This window comes from Chiloscyllium punctatum, chromosome 22, assembly GCF_047496795.1.
Source record: "Chiloscyllium punctatum isolate Juve2018m chromosome 22, sChiPun1.3, whole genome shotgun sequence".
Classification (NCBI taxonomy): domain Eukaryota; kingdom Metazoa; phylum Chordata; class Chondrichthyes; order Orectolobiformes; family Hemiscylliidae; genus Chiloscyllium; species Chiloscyllium punctatum.
Genome location: NC_092760.1, coordinates 37,928,276 through 37,952,658, shown reverse-complemented (window position 1 = coordinate 37,952,658; position 24,383 = coordinate 37,928,276). Strand labels below are relative to the sequence as shown.

The following is a 24,383-nucleotide window of genomic DNA, read 5'->3' as shown; positions in this document are numbered from 1 at the left end:
GGAAACCAGTTCCTGTGTCCTGAAGACCATGGGTTGAGGCTTACGCTCATCGAATTCAGCAGTGAGAAGATAGGTCTCTCTTCTTTTGAAACAAAGAAAAAGTATAGAACAATCACTTCATTGTTCACAAAGACTAGATAACAGGGTGTTGCCATTAATAGGTGGTGCTGATAACTTTGATGTCAAAAGTTGACCAGTCAATTTTGGAATTCTTGGTTTTGCAGGTTGCTGAACATATTGTTTTTCGGGCTTCTTTGGACAGTGACTGAATTTTAGCAAAGTGAGAGTGAGAGCCTTTCCCTTGTCTCACCTGCAGTGCAGGGACATTGAAGAGTCCAGTTTTGTTGGCCCTGGAAGTCAGTACAGTTCGGATTGATCCAGGCAATTCAATGCCAAAGATTATGGTCTCCACCACCATGAAGGACGATATCCTGTTTCCCAAAGCCAGAGAGCAGAAAAGCAAGTAGGCTGAGTGGGCGTACCGGAAACAATCAGACAAGCCCTGGTGGCAGGAGAGGTTGGGTGCCATGAGAGGGAGGGTGCCAAGAGAGGGAGGCCTTCTCTTTATCGAAGGGAGTGTAGGGCCATGGGCTGAGGAGATCCCTCTGTGGATACTAAAGTCATCAAGTAGATGGGACAATCCAAAGTATATAGACAGATCACCAAAATATGCTTAAACTTCTCACCAATAGCATGGGGACCCCCATTGCTCGTAAAATATGATAGGAATCCCTTAAGTAACCACTTAAGAGTTTTGATTAGGACAAAAACATGGGCAGACAGGATACCCAACCCCATTCCACTGCATGCAAAATACAGTGGAGGCTGGGAGGTGATAGACCTGCCTTTCTTAATATTTCCACACCACTTTGTGTACGTCCTCAAGCTCCCTTATCCCTCATACAATGATCGGCCTATTCCAGTGAATGCAAACACCTGAATGACATTTTATTAACTCAGGGGATCCAAAAAGACACTTATCAACTTACATTGAATGGTATTTTTATGATAATGTTCCTGGACTAATAATTCAGTGGTTGAGACTAATTCTCTGTAAGTGGAAGTTCAAAGCTCATTTCAGTTTTTTTAGTTGAATAAAGGTGGAACAAAATGCTGGATCTCATTAAAACTACTAAAGTGTTGCAAAAACCCATTGAAGTTCATTGCTGCCCATGAGACAGAGTATTGCCTTTCCTTCGTCTGTTGACTGCTGTGGATTTGGAATCACGCGTGCATCATTGTGGTTGACAACTTATTTCTGAAAAAGCCACTGACTGGTTAAGCAGCACACTGATAAGATCATACTCAACTCCTTTCAAACCACCTAAAAGAGCAGGAGCGTTGAAAATATATCTCCAAATCTCAGGTCATCCTCACATGTACATTTTTACCATTCCTTCCCTGTCACTGGTCAAAATCCTGGAATCCCCCTTTCTAGATCCACTACATGAACAGCAGCACTTCAAAGGAGTGGCTCAGCTGCACCTTCGAAAGGAATTAAGAATAAAAAATAAATGCCTCATCAGAAATACTGATAAACCACAACCAAATTTTAAAAAAACACTGATGACATGCCCTGACTCTCAGCCCTGGAATCATCAACCACTATTTCATATGAACATGCAGATACATTACAAGCAATATTAGTATGAACTACTGACAATAAAGCCAAACAAGCTGTGCAGTGTAGTACCATACCCATTGGGAAATAGATACTTCATATACCTCAGCTTCCGCTTCCTCTTCTAAGGATGCTTACCAATACTTATGTAACATTCCATAAGCACTGGAGTCCTCTGGTACTCAAAAGGCATTCAAAGTATTTAAGTATCTCAGGTACTTAATTCCTTAGAAAAGCAATTCTGTTGCTTGCAAAGAATTTGCTCGGTTACCTCTTTAAGCCATTTAACAACCTGAGATTTACACCCCACCCCATTATAATAATGATTGTTGAAAAAAAATCAGCCAAGCAGTAATAACAGTGAGGTTAAATAACACTTGAGAGTTCTGCCAGCAAATAGCTGTTAAACCTATACAAATAGATTTCTCCTTCAACACTGTCAAACAGGCAGAAAGAGAATTTGCGAAGAGTGAGGGAATATAAGTGGACAGGGATATTTCCCATTTTCAGTCTTGTCCTGAGAAATCCCTAAAACTTCTAAGGTGCATATAGAAAAGCTTGGGGTCATTCCTAAGAAAGTGGATAACCATCAAGTCTTGTTAAATTGCCGAAAGGTAGTTTTGAAACATTGTGTTTTTTTACTGTGAAGACTAAATTCCTCTGCCATTTCCTGGTTCTGTTTTATTATTTCCCCAGCCTCATTCTCAAAGGGGCCTATGTTCTCTCTGGCATCTCTCTCTTCCTTTTTCTATATTAAAAGAAGCCTTTGCTCACTGTCTTGAAACTACTTGCACATTAATGCTCAAAAGTTATTTTCTCACTTTTTTTTCTGGCTGTCTTTTGTTGCTTTTCAAAATGTTTCCAATCTTCTGGCTTATCACTAATATTTGCCACACAATTTTTTTCTTTCAATCTGATGCTAAACTCATCTTCCCTGGTTAACCAGGGTTGGTTCATTCCCATCCTAGACTCATTCCCTCTCACTGGAACATATTTCTGCTGTGAGCTATGAAGTATTTTCTTAAGTTATTTGTCAATTGTCTTGGCTGCTGAAATCCTTTCCCAGTCCACTCCAGTTAGCTCAGCACTCATTCCTTTGTAATTACCGTTACTTAAGCGTACTGCAGTTGTTAGCACAAATGTTCCTCCCTCTCAAACTGAAAGCCAAGTTCTATCATGTTGTGATCACTGTTTCCAAAGGGTCCTTTCACTCTAACATCAGTTACTCAACCTGCCTCTTCACATCTCACCAGATCCAAAATACCTTGATACTTGGTTGAACCCACAACATATTGTAACCGGAACAAAAACAGAAAGTGCTAGACGAAACTGAAATCCATCATTTTCGGTTTCCATTCTCCAGCATTATTATAGGAAACTATCTCAAATACATATTTTTCCTGATGTCTATCTCTGCCGATTTGATTAGCCAAATCTACATGATGATAAAAGTCATCATTATTAACCTATTGCCTTTTTAGATGCCCTCATGATCTCCTGATTTATTCTAAGTCTGACTGAATAGCTTTTGTTAGGGATTAGTGGTGCTGGAAGAGCACAGCAGTTCAGGCAGCATCCAAGGAGCAGTAAAATCGACGTTTCGGGCAAAAGCCCTTCGTCAGGAATACAGGCAGAGAGCCTGAAGGGTGGAGAGATAAGTAAGAGGAGGGTGGGGGTGGGGAGAAAGTAGCATAGAGTACATGGTTGAAGAGCTTCAGAGCAGAGGAAATGACCTGGGAGTTGCAGTGGGAGAAGGACTCCCTGAGATTCTTGTAGAGAGAGGAGGAAAACTTCTTCAAGGCAGGCATCCTTGCAAGAGGATTCGCAGTAGGGTTAAAATCAACTAGGTAAAAACAATGACTGCAGATGCTGGAAACCAGATTCTGGATTCGTGGTGCTGGAAGAGCACAGCAGTTCAGGCAGCATCCACATTTGCTCTGCCCTGAAGCTCTTCACCCATTGTACTCTATGCTACTTTCTCCCCACCTCCACCCTCCTCTCATTTATCCCTCCACCCTTCAGGCTCTCTGCCTGTATTCCTGATGAAGGGCTTTTGCCCGAAACGTCGATTTTACTGCTCCTCGGATGCTGCCTGAACTGCTGTGCTCTTCCAGCACCACGAATCCAGAATCTGGTTTCCAGCATCTGCAGTCATTGTTTTTACCTAGCTTTTGTTAGGGGTCTACAGACCAGCCTGCCTAGTGTCAACTTATCTTTTTTATACTTTCACCCATATAGATTTTATAACTTCGGATCAAAGATCATTTCTTGCCATAGTACTTATTTCATCCCATATCAACAATTATCCTCCCACTTTTTCCTTCCTGCCTGCACCTTTTGAAAAGCCACACACCCCAGTTCCTTACCTTAGTCACATACCTTAGTTCAAGATTTAGCCTAAAGTATTTGACAATATCAAGTATAATTCATTGCTAAAAAGTGTTTATTTAGTAGCATTTGCTTTATTTGACGTTTTTGTTGTAAATTCACTTCTTTCAAACAGTGGAATCTTTTAAACAAATTCAAGGTATTTTGGTTTCTTTCGCTTAATGGTCTGTGCTAAGATCGTAACATTATAGTCATCATTCTAATTAGCAAATGATTAACAAAGGCTTCTAGTAACCTCAGTGAAACAGTAACTGAAACATTTTATATGCAGACAGAAATGTTACAACAAAAATAAAAGGTCAACTTTCATTCCCTCTCAAGCCAAGTTGCAAACTGTTTCAGTTGAATGTTTCTCTTTGGTAGCATTTAAAAGATCAGCACCTATACAAGTTTCTACTTTAGTCACCGTTAAATAATCATTATATTCAAATTGTGAGACAAAGCTTAGAGGCGGGTAGCAGAGGTTTTAAAAAAGGCATATTTCATATGCAGCAGCCCATCACTTCTTGTCATTAGACTTCATGCAAACAGAAATGTTTTGGGAAATGCCTTGCAATCCTTATCATACGGTTAGATTTTAAAAGGCATTGATGCAAAAGCAATTACAAAAAATTCAGATGGTTAGACATTTGAATGGTTTCCTTTCTTTTGCTAACCTAATATCCTCCAGTCAAATTTCTAGTCCAACAATATGTCAAGGATCACTTAGACAAATACTGGCAGCTAAGTAGCCGATTCACCCATTCTTCAGCTCAAGACAGCAGTCACATGGTTGGGGGGGGGGGGGGGGGGGGGGTGGAAATGAAGGAGGAAAGCATGTCAAGTGAGAAAAAGAAATTAACAAATTACTGCAGATAAAAAGGGTTTGAACAAAGTCCATTCAGGATGGCGGTGCCATAGGACTCCTGAGCCAGAGCTCATCCACTCCATCTGTTTCTTTTCTTTTTTCCCCTTCCTCATTTCTCTTTTCACCTCCCATCCTTCAGTTACATCAGTTATATCTGGGATGAAAGCCAGCACGGACTTGGACTCCCGGCCTCAAGGTGAAGTCCAGCCCGATCTGGGCTGTAAGGACTATTATTTTGAACTCTTACTTCTCTATTTGTCTAAGCTATTGGATTTTTAAAAATTTTTCTAATATTTTCCCCTAAGAATTTGTACTTTGGTACCTAAGATGGCACTATAAGTGGAGACTTGTAAACTTTTCACTGTACTCATTTGAGTACATGTGACAATAAAGCCAATTCAGTTCAAAGTAACAGAGAGCGCGCGTGAAAGAGAGAGAGAGAGAGAGAGAGAGAATATATACACTCCAACAAAAAGACAGAGAGATGAAAGACTAATATGGGCTTGCCAGCTTTCTGGAGAAATTCTGCAAATCACATTTCCCCCTCCCCGTTATGTAAAGCAAACCAGTAAGTCCCATGCCCCTGCTCTATTGAGTAGTCCTGAAGGTTTACTACCCTCAAGTACTTATCCAATTTCCTTTTGAAACCAGAGATGCAAAGTGTTTAAACATAAAAAGTTGTCTTTGTCATGAGATAGAAGGGCTGCTAAATGGCATTCATATTCTTTACATAAAAGAAAATAATTGCAAATACCGGAAGGCCTCAATAAAGCAAAGTGCTAGGCATTCAAATCAAGCACTTAGACAGAAAGGGCACAGTAACATTTCAGATCCAAGCACCGACAGAAGACGACATGCAAGCCTCTTTACACCAAAGGCAAGTAAAACAGAAGTAGAGATGAAAGTTAAGGTCATTCGACAAATGTGCCAAATACTAATCTTAAAGGAAGAAATACTCTTGAGGTTTACAGCTTTAGCAAATTTTGTTAAAAATAGAAATCTGTTGACCAAACTGTGAAAACAGATCAGAAAGATAAGGGAATAAAAATAAATCCAGATTGACAAAATGTAAATGGAGTGGGAATGTAAAAACGACAGCATTTTCAATATTCATACTAGAAAGCTGCCGAAGTCCTAACAAAGGGAGATAGTGTTTGTATCAAATCTAAGGGGGAAAAGCCAGTGTAAAATTTGAAAGTGAAGTCAAAAGGATTGATCTCAGGGTGATTATCCTTGCAGTTATTTGGCAAGGATTCACCCTAGCTTTATTTGGTTTCCCCTGTATCAGGAAGAGTACACACTGATTAGTGTTTTGCACCCCCTCTTACTTTTACTTTCCCTCTCTTTGCTGTTTATAGCCACTTTACTGAGCTCTCGGATTAAGTTATTGCAGGGAGTCAGCTTTAGCCCAAGGGTAGCATCCTTGCCTCAAAATCTGAAGATGGCGGGTGCAAGCCCTTTTGCAGACTGGAGCACAAAGTCCAGAATGACAATTTAATGCATTATAGTGAACAGAATATTGGAGGCCCTAACCTTTGATAGAAACATTAAACTATCATGTCAGGTGGGAATAAATTTACATAAACCCACTTTTCAAATTAGGTTGGAAAATAAATGCATTGATTGCGATGTGGGGAGCTATGGGTCATCTGAAAGGTGCTTTGTTAATGCAGACTTTTTCTTTCCCTTAAGAATGAGGGAACTTTGAGGATGGGGACTATAGTAGTAGCAGATATAATTAAAGTTCTCTATGAAATCTTGAGATCTTGAAGTTAAGTTTATAGATATGAGGCATAATAATGGATAGATAAAGGAAGGAGATGGAGCAAATTAGTCTAACAAATTTGGGAGATTTTGCTTTAAAGCACAATAAAATCAAGAGACTAGTGATTAGCTAAATCCTGAAATGAAGTATATCTTTTCTAATTCAACTGAAGATAACACTATTATAATGTTCACTATTGAGGAACCTCTCATTGAGAGACAGGAACTAACTGAGCTCTCACACAGTAATGCATATATTCACTGTCACCTATCTGCATTATTCTAACAATAAAACAAAAGCAAAAACTGGAAGCTACTTCAATACTGATGGAGTATCATCTCTTATTCTATGTATCACGACTTCTGCATTCTTCGGGAAGATCCATTGAACTAATTGTCCATGGATCCCCAATTTATAGTGAAGCAGTTCAGTGAGCTACCTTTAATCTAATAGAACCAGAAGTAAATCAGTGTACAAACAGGAGCATGCAAAATCCAACTCAGTTCAGCAAAACTAACAAAATAAGTCAATTAATAGTCAGAGGGTGAGAAGAAGTACAGATTTATGTTCATTTAATGTCTTTCATGAACACAGAATATCCTAAAAAGTGATTATAGATAATCAAGTACTTTATAAAGTAAGTCAGTCTTCGTGGCCCTCGAGCCAGAAACTCTTGATTTGAGACCCACTCCAGGATTTGGTGGCCATGGAATGTGAATCCGTAGTGAGGCCAAAGAGATTGTTGACTAATCTGCAAATCCTTCTGATAAGTCTTTGGCAGCTAGCAAGAGAGTCTCCTGGTCAGACACACTTGATGCAGAGTGGCTATAGTCACAGGTGACATGCTAGCCACAGTTGGAGATTCTAACTCTGGAAGTCGACATAAGTAAAGGCTTTGTATGCCTCATACACCACTACGTGAGTGAAGAGAAAGTAAGAAGTCATTGTTCTGATGTAGGCATTGCAGCAATCAATTCTGACTGCAGCAGACTACCACACGTGATAATGACCAGATCATCTGGCTTTGAACATGCAGAAGGGAGATAAGTATTGCACTGGACACTGAAATAACTCCCCAGCTCTCCTTCAAAGAATTGGCATGGAATCTTTTAAACAGAGGCTGAGACGGAGCCTTAGTTTAACATCTTGTGTGAAAGATGGTTCCTCCACTTGCACAATAAAACTGTGGGCTCACTGTCCTTGGTAATGTCGTGATAGACTTGACTGGAGCAAGACTTGAATCTGCAAGCTTATGACTCAAACTGCCAGGGTGCTGCATACTGAGACACAATCAATACAGAATGGCAGAAACTGAACACATGATCTGTAAAACATAAATGGATATATGGAAAGGACATATATATTGTAAGATTTCAATAATTATTCTAGGCAGAATGAATTTACCAATGAACAAACACCTGATTCTTTTCAAAAGCTCATTTGTGATTTAATCAAACACAGCCAAGAATTCCCCTTTTCATTTAAATGTTTCCATTTTATTTTTCTGCATCTCATTAACAATAAGTGCGTTGCAAAAATTAATTATGTTAAACCAAGCAGGATGCAACCTTCCCAATTGGTCTTTGATCAAAAAATATCAAATTCATGTGAAAAAAAATGAACAGCAGAGAGGAACAAAAGACTGAGGGGGCCACAACAAAAAGGACAAAGAATGGAATTACATATTATCAGAACTGCTTATATAACCTCGCCAAGTTGTACCTCTACCCTGAGCCTATTGTATCATCCAACAAAGCTAGATGTTTGTCTGGGAAATGAGACCATATTTTGTAATAAATTGACATATTACTCAATAATGAGACTGCAATTGGTGAACAGAAATGCTATGAAAGAATTATAACACCAGGAGGAGCAGAGGATTAGTATTTACTGGCATGAGAAAAATCAGTATAAACAACTTTGTTGTGATAAACCAATTAATTTTAAATAATGTGGGATTTTCAAAAGCGAGGTAATGAGACTTCAGGGCCAGCATGTTCCCGGTACTGGGTCAAGGGCAAGACTGGCAGGAATAGGATAATTGGATAACTAGAGATGTTGAGGCTCTGGTTAAGAAAAAGGAAGCATATGTCAGGTATAGATGGCTGGGATCAATTAAATCCCTTGATGAATGTAAGGGGTGGAGGTGTACACTTAAGAGGGAAATTAGGAGGGCAAAAAAAGAGACATGAGATAGCTTTGACAGATAAAGTAAAGGAATATACTAAGGGCAAAGGAGTAACTAGGGAGAGAATAGGGCCCCCTAAAGATCAACGAGATCATCTATGTGTGGAGCCATAGAAGCAGGACAAGATCCTAAATGAATACTTCTCATCAACACTTACCATGGGGAAAGACATGGAAGCTGGGGAACTTAGGAAAACAAACAGTGATGTCTATTTAGAAAAGAGGGGGTGCTGGAGATCTTAAAATGAATAAAGGTAGACAAATCTCTAGGATTTAATCAAGTGTATTACAGGACATTGTGGGAAGCTAGGGAAGAGGTTGCAGGACCCTGAGCAGAGATATTTGTACCATTGACTGTCATGGGTAAGGTTCTGGAAGACTGCAGAGTAGTGAATGTTGTGCCTTTACTTAAGGAGGGCTGCAATGAAATGCTAATGAATGACAGACTGGCGAGCCTAACATCAGTGGTGGGTAAGTTATTGGAAGGGATTCTGAGAGGCAAGATCTATATTTGGAAAACAAAGGACTGATGAGGGAGAGTTAGCATGGATTTGTAAGTGGGAAATAGTGTCTCACATATTTGATTGTGTTTTGTTTTGAAGACGGGACCAAAAAGATACATAAAGGCAGAGGACATTGTCTATGTGGACTTTTGTAAGCCCTTCAACAAGGCTCCACATGGTAGACCAGTTAGGAAGGTGAAAGCAGATGTAATCCAGGGAGAGCTAGCCAACTGGATACAAAATTAGTTTGATGGTAGGAGACAGAGGGTGGTGGTCAGGGTTGCTGCTCAGACTGCAGGCTTGTAACCAGTGATCTACCGCAAGTATCAATGCTGGATTCACTGTTTGTCATTGAAATCAAAGATTTGTATGAGAATGTAAGAGGTATTGTTAGCAATTTTGCAGGTGACAGCAAAACTAGTGGTGTAATTGACAGTAAAGAAAGTTATCTAAGACTTCAATTAAATTTTGACCAACTGACTCAATGAGCCAAGAAATGGCAGATAGAATTTAATGTGTATAAATGTAAGGAGTGGGAAAGATTTAAAAGGGACCCAACGGGCAAACCTTTCACAAAAAAGTGTGGTGTGTATATGGAACAAGCTGCCTGAGGTGGTGGTAGAGGCTGGTATGATAAAACACATTTGGACAGGTACATAGATAGGAAAGGTTCAAAGGGATTCGGGCCAAACGCAGGCAAGTGGGACTAGTTCAGTTTCGGATACCTGGTCAGCATGGACAACAGAAATGCCTGTTTCTGTGGTTTTTATTTAATTTGATTTATTATTGTCACATGTACCCAAGTGCAGTGAAAAGTTTTGTTTTGCATGTAGTACAGCAGATCATAACATACAAAGACACAAAGATCATAGGGTGATTAAACAAAGCAAGGAATATAAAGTGCTATATGACTCTAAGTGGAAATGAGACAGGAAGCAGAGTCATTCTGAGCACTGGCAGAACGATCGGCTTTAAGGCAAAGATATAGTTAATCTTTACATGGCTTTCCAGGAAGTTCTAACAAGGTGCCTCCAACAGAGTGAAGAGAGAGAGACTGCATACATCAACTACGATGGTTCAACCAGAGTACTTCCGATTAGTTGAATGAAAGAATGAACTGCAAAGGATTATTCTATATTATATCTTTCATGATCTCAGGATGTCCAAGGGTATATGTGTGTGTGTGTGTGTGTGTGTGTGTGTGTGTGTGTGTGTGTGTGTGTGTGTGTGTGTGTGACCACTGCCCATAAATTGTGCTGTGTAATACCTGTTTCTTGGATATGCGATGGATCAGATTGGGACTGAACGCTGATCTTCTTAATAGAGAAACAATCAGAGTATGCTAACAGGTTCAGATACAAAGAATTACTTTTTTCCAAGATACCTGAAGATCAAAGATCCCCTGACAAGTGTACTTACAGCAATGGTTAATATTCTTAGAGCGAAAGAATGAATTCTAATACAATCAAGGATAATGGTGAGTTCTATTGCTAAATTGTCTAAGACCATAGGAACACGACAGCACTTAAATTGCCACCCTGTCTGTCCCCTCAGTCCTATTGATGAGCATTCTGAAACATCCTCAGTTTAGTGTCTCCCTGATCAAGCAGTGTTTGTAAAGACCCCAGAGGCATCAACGTTGATGAGTCCCATTTGAACAGGAAGGGCACCACACTATCAGCCATCTGAACATCCCCCACCCAACACTTGGTTGCAAAGAACAGAATTTTATTTTTGCAAATAGTCTTTTTTTCTCTCTCAGAGTGAATCTCAGCTAAGAGAAATACGCTTTTCCTGGTGTGAACAGGTGTGTGTTGTTATTAATGATCTAGACTTGAGTGCACAGGACTACTGCAAAAATTTGCAAGTGACACAAAACTTGGATGCACTGTGAACTTGGAGAAAGATAGTGGTAACATTCAGAAAGGACAAAAACAGGTTGATGAATTGTACAGACCTCTGGCAGATGAAATTTAATGCCAAGAAGTGTGAAATGATTCATTTTAGTAGGAAGAATGAGAAATGGCAATACAAAACAAAAACGTAGAATTCTAAAGGTGGTACAGGAGCAGAGGAATGTACGTGTATATATAAGTAAGCTTTTGCAGTTGCAGGACATATTGAGAGCTCAGATAATAAAGCATACTGGCTCCCAGGCTTTATAAACAGGGCCACAAAGTCCTCAAACAAGAAACTTGTGATGAGCTTGAGAGAGATCTGATCATTATCTGAAAATGAAAAAAAATTGTAGGGATGCAAGGTGAAGGCAGGAAGTGGCACTTGGTGAATTGCTCTTGCCAAGAGTCAGCAGAGACATACTGGGGCCAAATGGCCTCATTCTTTGCTGTAATCATTCTATGATTCTACTTAATTCCCCCGATCCAACAATGATTGTGCTACAATTTTTCTCTGAATAAAACTGAGTAACAATGGAGTTCTTTCAAGCAGCATGAAGTCAAAAATCTCACAAAAAAGGGAGCCACAAATCTTCATTGTATGGTGCAAATTTTGTGATTATGATCAGAACTGTTCAGATTGATAGTAATCATAGGGAAAAAAAACCACACACCCGCCAGTGTCTTTTCAGGCTAGATTTCTCATGCTGTCCTTTCATTGGGGCCTCTATCACTGTAATCCTGGCAGGCCTTGTACAATGCAGAATAGACCAGGAACTTTCCCTACTTACTGCACTAACTGTTGCTTTGTGATCAGCATAAATGTCCCAGAGCTTCTAAACTGTGTTAGTAAGAATGTATGAAATTGTGGTTGTATGCGGAATTGCCTAAGTGGGTAGAGTGGGTAAATTAAGTGGGCAAAAAAGGTCATGTACCAATTTGGTAGGTTGATGGTAGGGGTGGAGTAGTCAGTTACGGGGGCAGCGTTTGGCGGTAAGGGCAAATAGGGCAAGGATGGTGTGTTAAGCGAATGGGAATAGTGCACCAACTTTTTTGGGTAGCACAGTGGTGAGGTCGGGTTAGGTGGAGAGGATTGGGGAGTCACTTTTTGTGCAGCCGTCCTGTGCACCCAAGTCCAGATCATTAAAATGGGAGCTGCACCCATCCAGACTAGCGGGCAGTACTCATCACACTCCTAGCTTATGCCTTGTAGATGATGGACAGGCTCTGGGGGAGTCCGGAGGGGAGTTTTTCACCACAGTATTCCTGGGCTTCTGACCTGCTCTTTTAGCCACCATGTTTAGGTGACAAGTCCAGTTTAGTTTCTGGTCAATGGGAACTCCCAGGATGTTGATATTTGGAGAATTCAGTGTACGTAACACCACTGAATGTTAAGGGTGGTAATTGGATCATTTCTTATTGGAGATTGTCATTGATTGGCATGTGTGGTGCAAATTTTAAATGCCACTTGTCAGCCAAAGACTACATGTTGTCTAGGTCCTGTTAGACTTGAACGTGGACTGTATCAGTATCTGAGGAGTGGCGAATAGTGCTGAACATTGTAAAAACATTGGCGAACATTACCACTTCTGACCTTATGATGGAGGGAAGGTCATTATTGAAGCAGATGATGGTTGGGCTTAGAACTTTAGTTTTGCTAGGGTTCCTTGATGCCACATTCAATTGAATGCAGCATCGTGGTATATTTTTCACCTTATTACAGAATTGGATTTTTAGGTGTGGTCAGATTTTTAAAATACTGAAGTAAAGAACAGGCAGGAATGAGGAACTGATAGAAGTAAAACAGGTATGGTTCACCTCCTGCTTAACATAAAAGGAATTTTGCATTTCTTCAACAAAGGAATCTAGATCAGGTTTAGTAAGCTGCACCCTGAAACAGCCAAACATAAAAAGAGATTTTACTTCCCCATCTATGCTTCAATTCCCTCTGTTCCGAACGTGTTGATGCTGGGATATGTCATACAAGTACCTCACCCAGGCAGCCAAGTCTGATGCATGAATGTAGACAATAGACAACAACAGATGATTTGACAGAGTCAATACCAAGTCAGCCATCAAATTCACAGAGTTGCATTGTTCAGTAGTATTGACAGAAGGGCATGAATATCAGGAACTCTGGCTGACTTTCTCTTCAGTTGTCAAGGACAACAGGCCAATCAAGACAGAGTTGTAAAAATTGCTAACATTTTAAATGACTTTTCTCCACACAATAAAGGCCTGCTCTTGGGGCTAGGCTGGATTACTGCCGACCACAAAGCAGTAGATGGCAGATCGTTCAATGTACCTTCGCTATATCTGCTGTACTCACTCTGGAAGGCTTTGATCAAGCAGTGCAGTGGGAGGTTAATGTATGAACAAAATAGGAGCATTAGACCATTCACCCTCAAACCTTTTCAGCCATTCAGTAAGATTGTGATTGAGATGTTTGCGTTTTGAGTCCCATATCCCCATGATAATCCTAAATTCTCCTCCCTTACAAGAATATATCTGCCTCTGCCTTAAAAATTATTCAAATGACACCTCACCCTCATTGCCTTCCAAAGGTAAAGAGTTCCAAAATTTCTTGGAGAGAAAAGAATTCTCACTCTGTCTGAAATAACACACCTAGTTTCAAAACTTGCACCCAAGGTCTGAACTGACCCACTCCTTTCTATGTCCGTAATGTCAAGATCATTCAGAATCTTATACACTTCAATCAAGTCACGTCTTACTCCTGCAAAAATGGGCCTTTGTCTGTTCAAACCTTACTCATTAGACAACCCATTCATTACAGGTATCAATCTAGTAAACCTCCTCTGTACTACCTCCAATCATTTACATTATTCATTAAATACAGAGACCAAAACTGCAGCCAGTATTTGAAATGTGGTCTTACCAATGCCTCATATGAAACATAACATCCTTGCTTTTATGTTCAGCTCGTCTCATCCTAAAGAATGGTTAGCAGCTTGGAGGGAAATTGGTCAGCAGGGATGTTCAAATGCATCTGTTTCCCTGGTGCTACTTGCTGGTAGAGGTGGTCTGAAAGGCACTGAATGAGGAGCAGCAGTGAGTGACTACAAGGCATCTTGTAGACGGTACACACTACTGCCACTGTGCGTCAGTGGTCAAAGGAATGAATGTTAAACATGGCAACGGGCTGTCAACCAAGTAGGCTTCTTTAATCTGGAGCTTCTTGGAGCCACACTTATCTAGGCAAATGGGGAGTATTCCATCATGCTCCTACTTGTGTCTTGCAGATTGAGGGCAGGCATTAGGGAGGCAGGTTGTGAGGTACTTGCTGCAGGATTCCTAGGTTCTGACCAGTGTTTGCAGCCACTGTATTTACATGATCAGTTGAGATGCATGTCAGGTCAATGTTAACCCTTGGGATGTTGACAGTGGCAAATTCAGCAATGGAATGCCATTGAAGATTAAGGAGCCAAATGTAGATTCTTTCTTGCTGGAGATTGTCATTGCCTGGCAGTTAGGTGATACATACAATACTTTCCACTTGTCAGCCCAAGCCTCGTTAGTATCTAGGTCTTGTTGCCTATGGACATGGGCTACTTGCCTAGCTTAGGAGTTATGAACAATGTAATCATCAGTTAACACCCCAACTTTTAACCGTATGAAAGATGTTGGTAACATACACTAATACCGAAGGGCTACGTGAAGGAAGCTGAAAGAGATGGTATTATTCAGAATGTTCAGGATCGAGTTCTTGGAAGTGTTTTCAGCAGTGTACAACTTGTTAACTACTGAAGTCAAAAGTTTAATGTGTGTTGTAAGCCATTTGCTGTTTTTCAGACTGAACACAGTTAAGAAAAGCACAGAAAAGAAGAAAAAAAAGGGGTTTAGTGCTACAACGACTGAGAAAAAAAGGCTTGTGTGGGGGGTTGTGGCGAGGGGGTGGGCACTAGGGACCTATGCAAAAATTGCCTACAAGTCCACTTGGTTTTAGAAATCTGCTTTTCCAGAATCGGAAGTCAATGAGTCAAAAAGGCATTGTAGAGGCTGCAGTCTCTGTCCGAAAGTCCTGTTTCTTAGAAGCAGCCTCTGTGAACCTTAATGGAGTTTCCAAATACCAGTATTTCAGTCTCCCTGGTCTCACCTGAAGTATTGAACGGTGATGAATTCTCAGCAGCTTGAGTCTAAGTTGATTGAAATCAGAACTGGACATTTATCATCAATTGGAAGCTATTAGCAACTTAGCTCCTACAACAGGAAGTTTCAGCAGACATGCAAAATTATCATACTTTATCCTTTCTTTCCATGGGTGCTGGTTTTTCTCATGACATTTTGTTTTCAAAAACCATTATCTCTTTAAAAACTCGCCTTGTTTTCACATCGTGAGAGCGTGTCTGTGTGCATGGGATCAAGGGGCTATAATTTACTTCTGGATTGTAGTTTAGGTTAATGAGCAGTTACGACTTCCTTTAAGAATAAGTTCTGCTTGTAATAAACAGATTGTTTTTGAGTTCATGCAAGAAGTCTGGATGATATTTCTTTTATTCAGGGGAGCAGTACAAAATATCTTGATAATTGAATGAGCATTTACTAATGGTTCAACCGGCGGAACCAGGGTTTCACTATCAGTGCATTGCTCCTGCCACAGCGAGAACATGAAGGGAAGGTCATTGCTGAAGTAACAGAAGATGTTTGAGTCAAGGACACAACTCTGAGGAACTCTGACAGTAGACTAACTATCAATAAAGATCTCACATTAAAGTGTGGATTTGAATTTTGTTTAAATATTTTGTTTAAATAAGTCTTCTGCAGTATGACACAAGTCCCCAGAGCATTAGTTTAGTATTCTAGATTACTGCTCCAGTTACTACCACCACATGACCACCTCTCCTGAGATGAGGTGGCTGCAGTAATAGATTGCACCTCCATAATCCCACACATCTCTATAAATCGCCAACGCACTTTAATGATCGAATAAAAAAACAGATTTGCTGGAGAAACTCAACAGGGCCGGCTGCTTCTGAGAACAGGAAACAGAGATAACATTTCAAGTGCAGTGACCCTTCTTCAGAAGCCTGTTCAATGACCTAACAAGGTTAGCAAGGATCCGAGAATATTTTCAGATTAAAAACAGATAACTGATACACAGAGTGTAGAACCATAATAGAACACATGGGATGAGGGCTATGTGGGCCATGTATTTGCATATTATAAAGGTAGACAATTCTACAACTGCTGGCAGCTCACAGCATCTCACAAATGGTGTTTTGAGCGGTTCTGAATTACTCTTATTTAACATGATTATAATGGCACATATTAAGAGCGTCCTGCCACTTCCATTAACCCTGCAGCTGTTCAAGAAGGCAGCTCACATCCAGCTTCTCAAGGGCAAATCGGGATGGACAATAAATGCTGGTTCAGTCAGTGACACCCATTTACCACAAGCAAACTTTTTTTAGAAAATGCCATGGACAGATACATTAACAACCAGCATACTGGTGAAGCTGATGTCAAGTAGGTTCTCTCTCTTACTGGCTCTTTGATTACCTGTCACAAGCTCACTCTGAAAACTATATCTTCAGGACTCACGATCTCACTCATATCTATTAGATTACTCCTGGACATAGCCTTGGACACAGGTCCCTCACCCACCTTCAGAGTTTATTTCCAATCAATATTGAACAGAGAGGAGCAGCTGAATGAGGGTGGTTGCTGGTAACCGGCAGGAATTTCCTGCCCATGCTTGATGCAATGCCATAAGTCTTCATTGGAACTCAAGTCAATATGAACAATTCAAAGAGCCTTTCAAATAGGGGATATATGCAGAGATGGAAACATGCATGACAATTTGATTCGGAGAGTATAACTGTGTCAGATTGTAATCTGGTCAGACAGCTTTTCCAATTTTGCTATAGGTTCCCAGATGTGAACAATGACAAACTGGTGGTGCTGGGAGAACTATTGTGTTCACTTGGCACCTCTGGCTCCAAATGCTGCCTGCCTCATCTGATTTCCTTTTCGTGGTACCCTTGACAGCACTGATGGCTAGCTGGGCAATTTCAAATGGCAACTATGAATTAACCGCGGCGCTGTAGGTCTGCAGTCACATATTGACTACAGCAGATTTCATTTTCTAAAGGAAATGAATGAACCAGCTCACTTTTTAAAATACAGTATGTTTAAATCAAATTGTTCAGCTATGTTATGCTCCATGCCTGAGACAGTTCGGACGTGAACCCAAACCTTCTGACCAAGAGGTATGGACACTACCTCTGGGCATCAAGAGCCCTTCACTAATTTTTTAAACTGACAATCTGGCAAATACATGATCACCATTAGAAAAATTATAATGCAATTCAGATTAGATTGACCAACTGAACTGGAATTCCTGACTGTCATGGTGGGACTTGCACTCATGTCTCTGGATTATTGTGCAAGTAACTACAGTGAGATAACCACGACCTTCCGATTTTCTGGTACATAGCACATTACATGATCTCAAGATCGCACACAGTGTTTTCCGCTCAGTTAAGTATTTGAGGGTTATCTGTGCTGTGGATTGGATTTTGTTCTACATGCATTTGAGAGCACAACAGGGCCTCCGCTTTTGTAGTTACTTCTGAAACACAAAATCCTTGACAGGATAGTACTCCGAGGGAGTGTTAGCTTCAACCTAGAGTCTTTGGTGTAGGACTTGAACCCATAATCTTTGGGTTCAGAGGTGAACGTGCTGCAAACTGAGCTACAACTGCCGCAGTTGCAACATTGGAAACATTAACAACTAATTTGCATGTATCAAGGTCCCACAATAGCATTGAAATAACCGCACAGATAAGTTATTTTATCCTTGATTAAAGGATATTTATGGCCAGAAAAGGCAAAGAGCTCACCACGTTTTTGCAATAGTGGTCGAGGGATCTTTTATGTTTACTAGATGAGGCTAAGGGGACCTCAATTTAAGGCCCCCACATTCTCTACAAGGCTTAGAACAGTATTTGAATTGAAGTTATGTATCGCGGAACGATTGAGCATTCTCAGTATTGCAGTGAAGTACAAAATGTTACAAACATTGCAATGTTACCAGCATTTTTAATTGCTCCAGGAGGCCCGACTGAGATCCATAAAATGGTAATTCAATTTAGAAGGAAGGAATAAAGCAATTTGATAGCACAGATAATTGCATGCAACTCTTAAGAGAAAAAAAATGGGCCTATGAATTGCATAGTATTTGAAAAAAAATCACCTCAGTAACAAAATTAGTCAATTTAATGAAAGGGAACCACAGTACAACACAACAGAGTTTAATAGCATCGTGCTTTAATAGGTTAATGCACAGGTCACCAACAAACATTTACACAGTTAGCTGGGTGCTGGTGGGTATCTTTGATTTGTCTGACTCGTGAACAATTTTCAAAGATACAAATGCTCAGTAACTATTCTAGGCCTCAGGTTTACCAATATGGCAATGAATGTTTGTTCAAGACCTCCCCATAGCTCAATGAAAGTCTGGTGGTCATACTGCACCTTATGCATCAGAAAATGCCAGGAACCCCAAATCTAAACTGGGATTGATGATTCAGTGATCCAAATGCAACAATGTGCCTCAAGGACTGTCAACAAGAAAATTAATAATCTCGCTCCTGGTCATTGTATGTTATGTTGGAGTAAGCATTAGATGATGACAGGATTGGTTCGGACTGTGACGCCCCTATTGTTTATCCTATCAGAGCGTACTTAATAAGCTTGTGCGAGGTATGGAGGTACGCCACATGTATGGAATCATAGCACTGGAAATTTGTACTCGCAACAGAAGAAAGGGCAAGTTACTACTTTGAGTTCACTGTGTGAAACTGAACAATCATCAGGAGGAAAATATCTGCTCAGGCAGCCTGGATTCAGACATTAAGCCACAGCAGATAGTGTTTTCTCTTCGTTACCTGGGGTCCTGTTACTCCTGTCTGCAATGAGTGCCTAGTCCCAGCAGTGGGTAGTGTTGTATCGCCTCTCAAACTGCACTGGTTCCTTGCTAAATGAGGTACCATGACAAAAGACCAGTAAAACAGACCTTTATGTGCAAGACTCATGAATTGCTACATGTTGCAGTCTATTTAATAAAATAAACCTGCAGAGCACTATAATATTTTGTTGAATACATCATTCTGACTGACTACTCTTCATGCTATACAGAGTCTGGTCATATTCAATCATTTTGCTTGTTCCATGAATGCCATCCAGCTAAGTTCAATTTAGAGAAACAAGTATCATAAGCTAATTAAAATGTTTGATTTCAGTAAAGGAAAATCTGGTGTTTTGATCAGTAGCCTTCACAATGCAGATAGATCCCCTGTTATAATACTGAACTCTTGACCCATGCGGCTGATCGTTTTTTGAAACACTTCTTATCAGGTTCCTCCTGTTATTACTTCAAACAAATCATCACAACCTGGTCTCACACCTTTTGGAGCAAACAAGGGATGCAGAAACAAATATTATTCAAATAAGTACAGTTTATTTTCCAGACACTTTTGACCTTAGCAGCTTTTCAAAGGTTGGCTCTGTAATGATGCTGAGGTTAGCTGGATGGCTTCTGTCTAAATATTAAACAGTGACTTGGTGCCCCTCGTCAATTAACAGCTTGTACTGGACACTGTGTGCTAAACAGAACAGTTGGGCACATAGAACAGAAAGAACACAATGCAAGAACAAACAGCTTCCAGCAAAGCCTGCAAGACCAAGTTCAGGCAGATCTTAACCAGGAAGTAAGGTCTTATTAAGTTAATAGCTGGAGTCCCATGATCCATCACTTACAACATCAAATTCCATGAAAGGCTATCCATATATAAAGAGAGTTTAAAGTATTTTTAAACCTAAATCAGACTTCAAATGTAACATTGTGGCAAACATAATTCAGACTCAGACTGCATTCTATGAGAGGATTGTCCAGTGGCAAGCCCTGGGTTCATTTTCTGCTGATGATACATCCTGAACTGTTTCTTCTGGCAAATTTGTCAGAACTGATTTGCCGACGCTTTCCACTCTCCAAGGAGGGAAGAAGATAGGGTTTCCAAGCTTCCTGTGATGACGAGGAGCCCTGTGGAATTGGCCTCAACTGCCTGGTGCCAAACAACCAGATTTGAGAGCATGGTAAAAACAATGACTGCAGATGCTGAAAATCAAATACTGGATTAGTGGTGCTGGAAGAGCACAGCAGTTCAGGCAGCATCCAACGAGCAGCGAAATCAACGTTTCGGGCAAAAGCCCTTCATATTCCTGATGAAGGGCTTTTGCCCGAAACGTCGATTTCGCTGCTTGTTGGATGCTGCCTGAACTGCTGTGCTCTTCCAGCACCACTAATCCAAATTTGAGAGCATGCCAGCTCCCAGCAATGGCGACTAGAACTGCTGCCAGCCAATCGCAATCTGTGCTTGGGTACGTGACCCTCCAGAACTGGAGGCCAAGGCTGAGAGCTAGCCAATCATAGTTTATGCTTAGGTACCTGTACTCTACTTTCTCAATGTCAAGAACCTGAAGTTAACCTTCAGAAAAGCCTGATTGGGTGTTGCCAGAGGCCACTTGTTGAAACTATCAAATGGCATACAAACCATGTGACCTGTTTTTCAGTTAACAGGTGATGATTACTAGGGTTGGAGCGCTGGAGGAAAGGGCCGATTATGAGCCAGCTGGACTCAGCTGAGACTGGCTGAATGTTACTCCGGTGATTCATCAGTTTAATTAATGTTTAATTAGCTTAGGAGTGCGGAACACTGTGGTTTTGTGACCCTTGAGTAACTGGCAGGGGAAGGAAGTATTCAGATTCAGCAGTTGAATTTAGTGAAGGCAGGATCATTTGCTGTCTTTCTTTCTCTCCCTTTCAGTGTCAGAATCAGAATCCCTACAGGGTAAAAACAGGCCCTTTGGCCCAACAAGTCCACACTGTCCCTCCAAAGAGTAGTCCACCCAGACCCATTCCCCTACCCTATTACTTTACATTTACCCCTGACTAATGCACTTAACCTACATATCCCTGAATACCTATACAGACACGGGGAGAATGTGCAAACTCCACACAGACAGTCCCCCGAGACCGGACTCGAACCAGAGTCTCTGGAGCTGTGAGGCTGCAGTGCCAACCACTGAGCCACTGTGCCACCCATTGCGTCATTTAATTTAATGACCTGTGCTGGTTAGATTCTCTTGCTACGTCCTCCTTTCCAGAGATTTTCCTTTTCCATCATGTTCCACACACCAACCATACAACACAGAGGTAATGTCACTGAATTTATAGTTCAAAGACCCAGAGTAATGCTCGAGGACATGAGTTCAAATCCCACCGTGGAATTTAACATTAATAAATCAGATTACAAAGCTCACCTCAGTAATGGGACCATGAAACTATCATTGATTGTCATCCTTACTTGGTGTGACCTGCTCTAACTCCAGACAGCAGCAATGTGGTTTAGTCTCCACTGCCCTCTGAAAAAGGCCTAGCAAGTCACTCAGTTCAAGAACAATTAGGAATGGGCAAAATATGGATGAGTTAACTGGCCCCCAAATTAAGACAGCAATAGCTTTTATACTTCATGTGTATGGTGCAATGTATTACTGTGTCAATGTGTACAATCACTTGTCAATCTCCATCAAGAAAAAGCAAAACATATTCGTATAGTAACACAGCAAACCATTGGGCGGCACGGTGGCACAGTGGTTAGCACTGCTGCCTCACAGCACCAGAGACCCGGGTTCAATTCCCGCCTCAGGCAACTTTCTGTGTGGAGTTTGCACATTCTCCCAGTGTCTGCGTGGGTTTCCTCCGGGTGCTCCGGTTTCCTCCCACAATCCAAAATTGTGCAGGTTAGGTGAATTGGCCAGGCTAATTGCCTGTACTGTTAGGTGAAGGGGTAAATGTAGGGGAATGGGTCTGGGTGGGTTGCGCTTCGGCAGGTCGGTGTGGACTTGTTGGGCCGAAGGGCCTGTTTCCTGTAAGTAATCTAAAACTAAGAGATAATGGACAGGCAAGAAGTTCTGACAGGCCTAATTCAAATGTAGATAGTGTTTATAGAGTGGCATGGTCTCAATCTGGGAGCAGTATACACAGGACCTACTATCTCAGCCAGGAATTACAGAGAAGCAAAAGCAAAATTGAAAGAAATGATGGCAGTTACTGCTAAAACCATAACCTGCTGATATAAAGTCAGAATCACAGAGTTATACAACACAGAAACAGACCCTTCAGTCCAACCCATCCGCGTCTACCAGATATCCTAAGTTGATCTAAGTTAAAAATCATAACACCACATTACAGTCCAACAGGTTTATCAGCTGACAACCACCTGATGAAGGAGCAGCACTCTCAAAGTTAATGTTTCCAAATAAACCTGTTGGACTCTAACCTGGTGTTGTGTGATTTTCAACTTTGTCCACCCCAGTCCGAAACTGGCACGTCCAAGTCATAAGTTGATCTAGTTCCATTTGCCAGCATTTGGCCCATATCCCTCTAAACCCTTCCTATTCGTGTACCCACACAGATTCCTTTTAAACATTGTAATGTTATAAATTATCCAAAAATTACTATAATCCCATTCGAAAGTCATAACTGAATGTGTCCAATTTATTTTTGGTTTGGTGCATTGTGTTTTGTGAAGCTCAGTCAGTGAAGTGAGGGATGTCAATGGTATAGAATTTAAAGTTCTAAACTCATATGTGTGAGGACAATACACCCTCCATTCGGGTACATCGTGAGTTCGACACACATCCTTTTAGCGTTCCCTGCCCGAGACAGTACTTACATTCTTCTTTCAGATTCAGCAATGGTTAAATACTAAATACAATTTATCTATGCTACTTCATTAAACAGTTGTAGGAGTCACTAAAATAAAGTCACTAAAACCTTTCATATCATCTAATATACTTTATTCAAAGCCTGAAAAGCATCTTCCACTGCACCAACATGAACATTATCGTGGAGCTGCCTTGTTGCTAGAATTAAAATGAGAACGAGAATCTGAATATTTTAAAGATTCTGGCCACCAAATGCCAATCGAAATGAAGTGTAGATGGCTTTAAAAAAAATTACATCTGAACTCTTTAGAAATGAGAGGGATTCAAAGCATCTACAGGGGAAAGAAACAGTGTTGAACCACTGCACCACCCAGTCAGCTTAATTTGTGTGGCAAAGGTCCAGCTGTAATCGTGGATGAAATGGGAGACACTTGGACTGGCATTTCACTGCCACTCGTGGTCGGTACTGAGTTGTTTCGTTTTTCAGGGAGTCACCTTGTTCAGGAAAGGTCGGAACAACTCGAATATTCCCGCAACTGATGAACAATAAAGATAAATCAAGCCCTTATTTTCTGAATAATTTCTAAAGGGTTTGGGTGTCGAAAACAAAAACAGCATCCCATTTAATAGGGAACTCTGCATGGAAATGCTCCACGTTTGCTTGCTTGGTTTCAAATTAAAAAAATTTATTTTAGAGAATGCATTGTGCATTTTGGATATTTGGATAATCCAGCAACATCTAACGAAAATAAATCAGGAAGCTTGGGAGGAATTTGTAACGAGAGCTGACTGCTGATAACATCAAGTATCTCCATGAAGTGCTTCTAAATACTGGACTTTGAAACTCACCAAGCCCCAACATTCCAGGCTTTCACTCATCCACTAAATGGTAAACTGGATTCCACCACAGATCCCATGCAACCCTGACTTTCAGCATTTCTTTTTTTAAAAAAAAGTTATTCTCTTAAAAGGAACACAAAAGCACAACTTCCAAAACATTACAAATCCATTTCGAATGCTAATACAAGAGGCTGAGTGCGAGAGAGCTTCGATGTAGTGAGGGATGTGTGCAAAATATAACAGCAAGGGGCACGAAACATCACACAAAGCACTCCAAATCCTCCCTCTTGTGCTCCCACATCCAGTCTCATTTATTCCTCTATTGAATCGGCAGGGTCTTATGGGTACGTCTCCCCTTGTTTTAGTCATCCTCCCATACTTCATCCAAGTGCCAAGTTTTTTTTTAAAATGTGTCATCCAAGCAGGGGTTGAAGGACATGTGGTTGGGGGGAGTAGGGGCAGGCAAGGGGGTTAATTTTTTAATCTTGTGGTTGAACCTAAAAAGATGAATATGATTTCATTGACTGGTGAACTGGGAGGTTGCTACAGGATCTACAAACAGCAGTAAACTGCCTGAGAGTAGGAATTT

The 24,383-nt window shown here is 40.8% G+C and overlaps 1 protein-coding gene across 1 annotated transcript in view; it reads right to left on the bottom strand.

Annotated features, from left to right (window-relative positions):
* ptprja (protein tyrosine phosphatase receptor type Ja) overlaps window positions 1-24,383 on the bottom strand; it is a 213,651-nt gene that overhangs the window by 169,637 nt on the left and 19,631 nt on the right. The window lies entirely within an intron of this gene.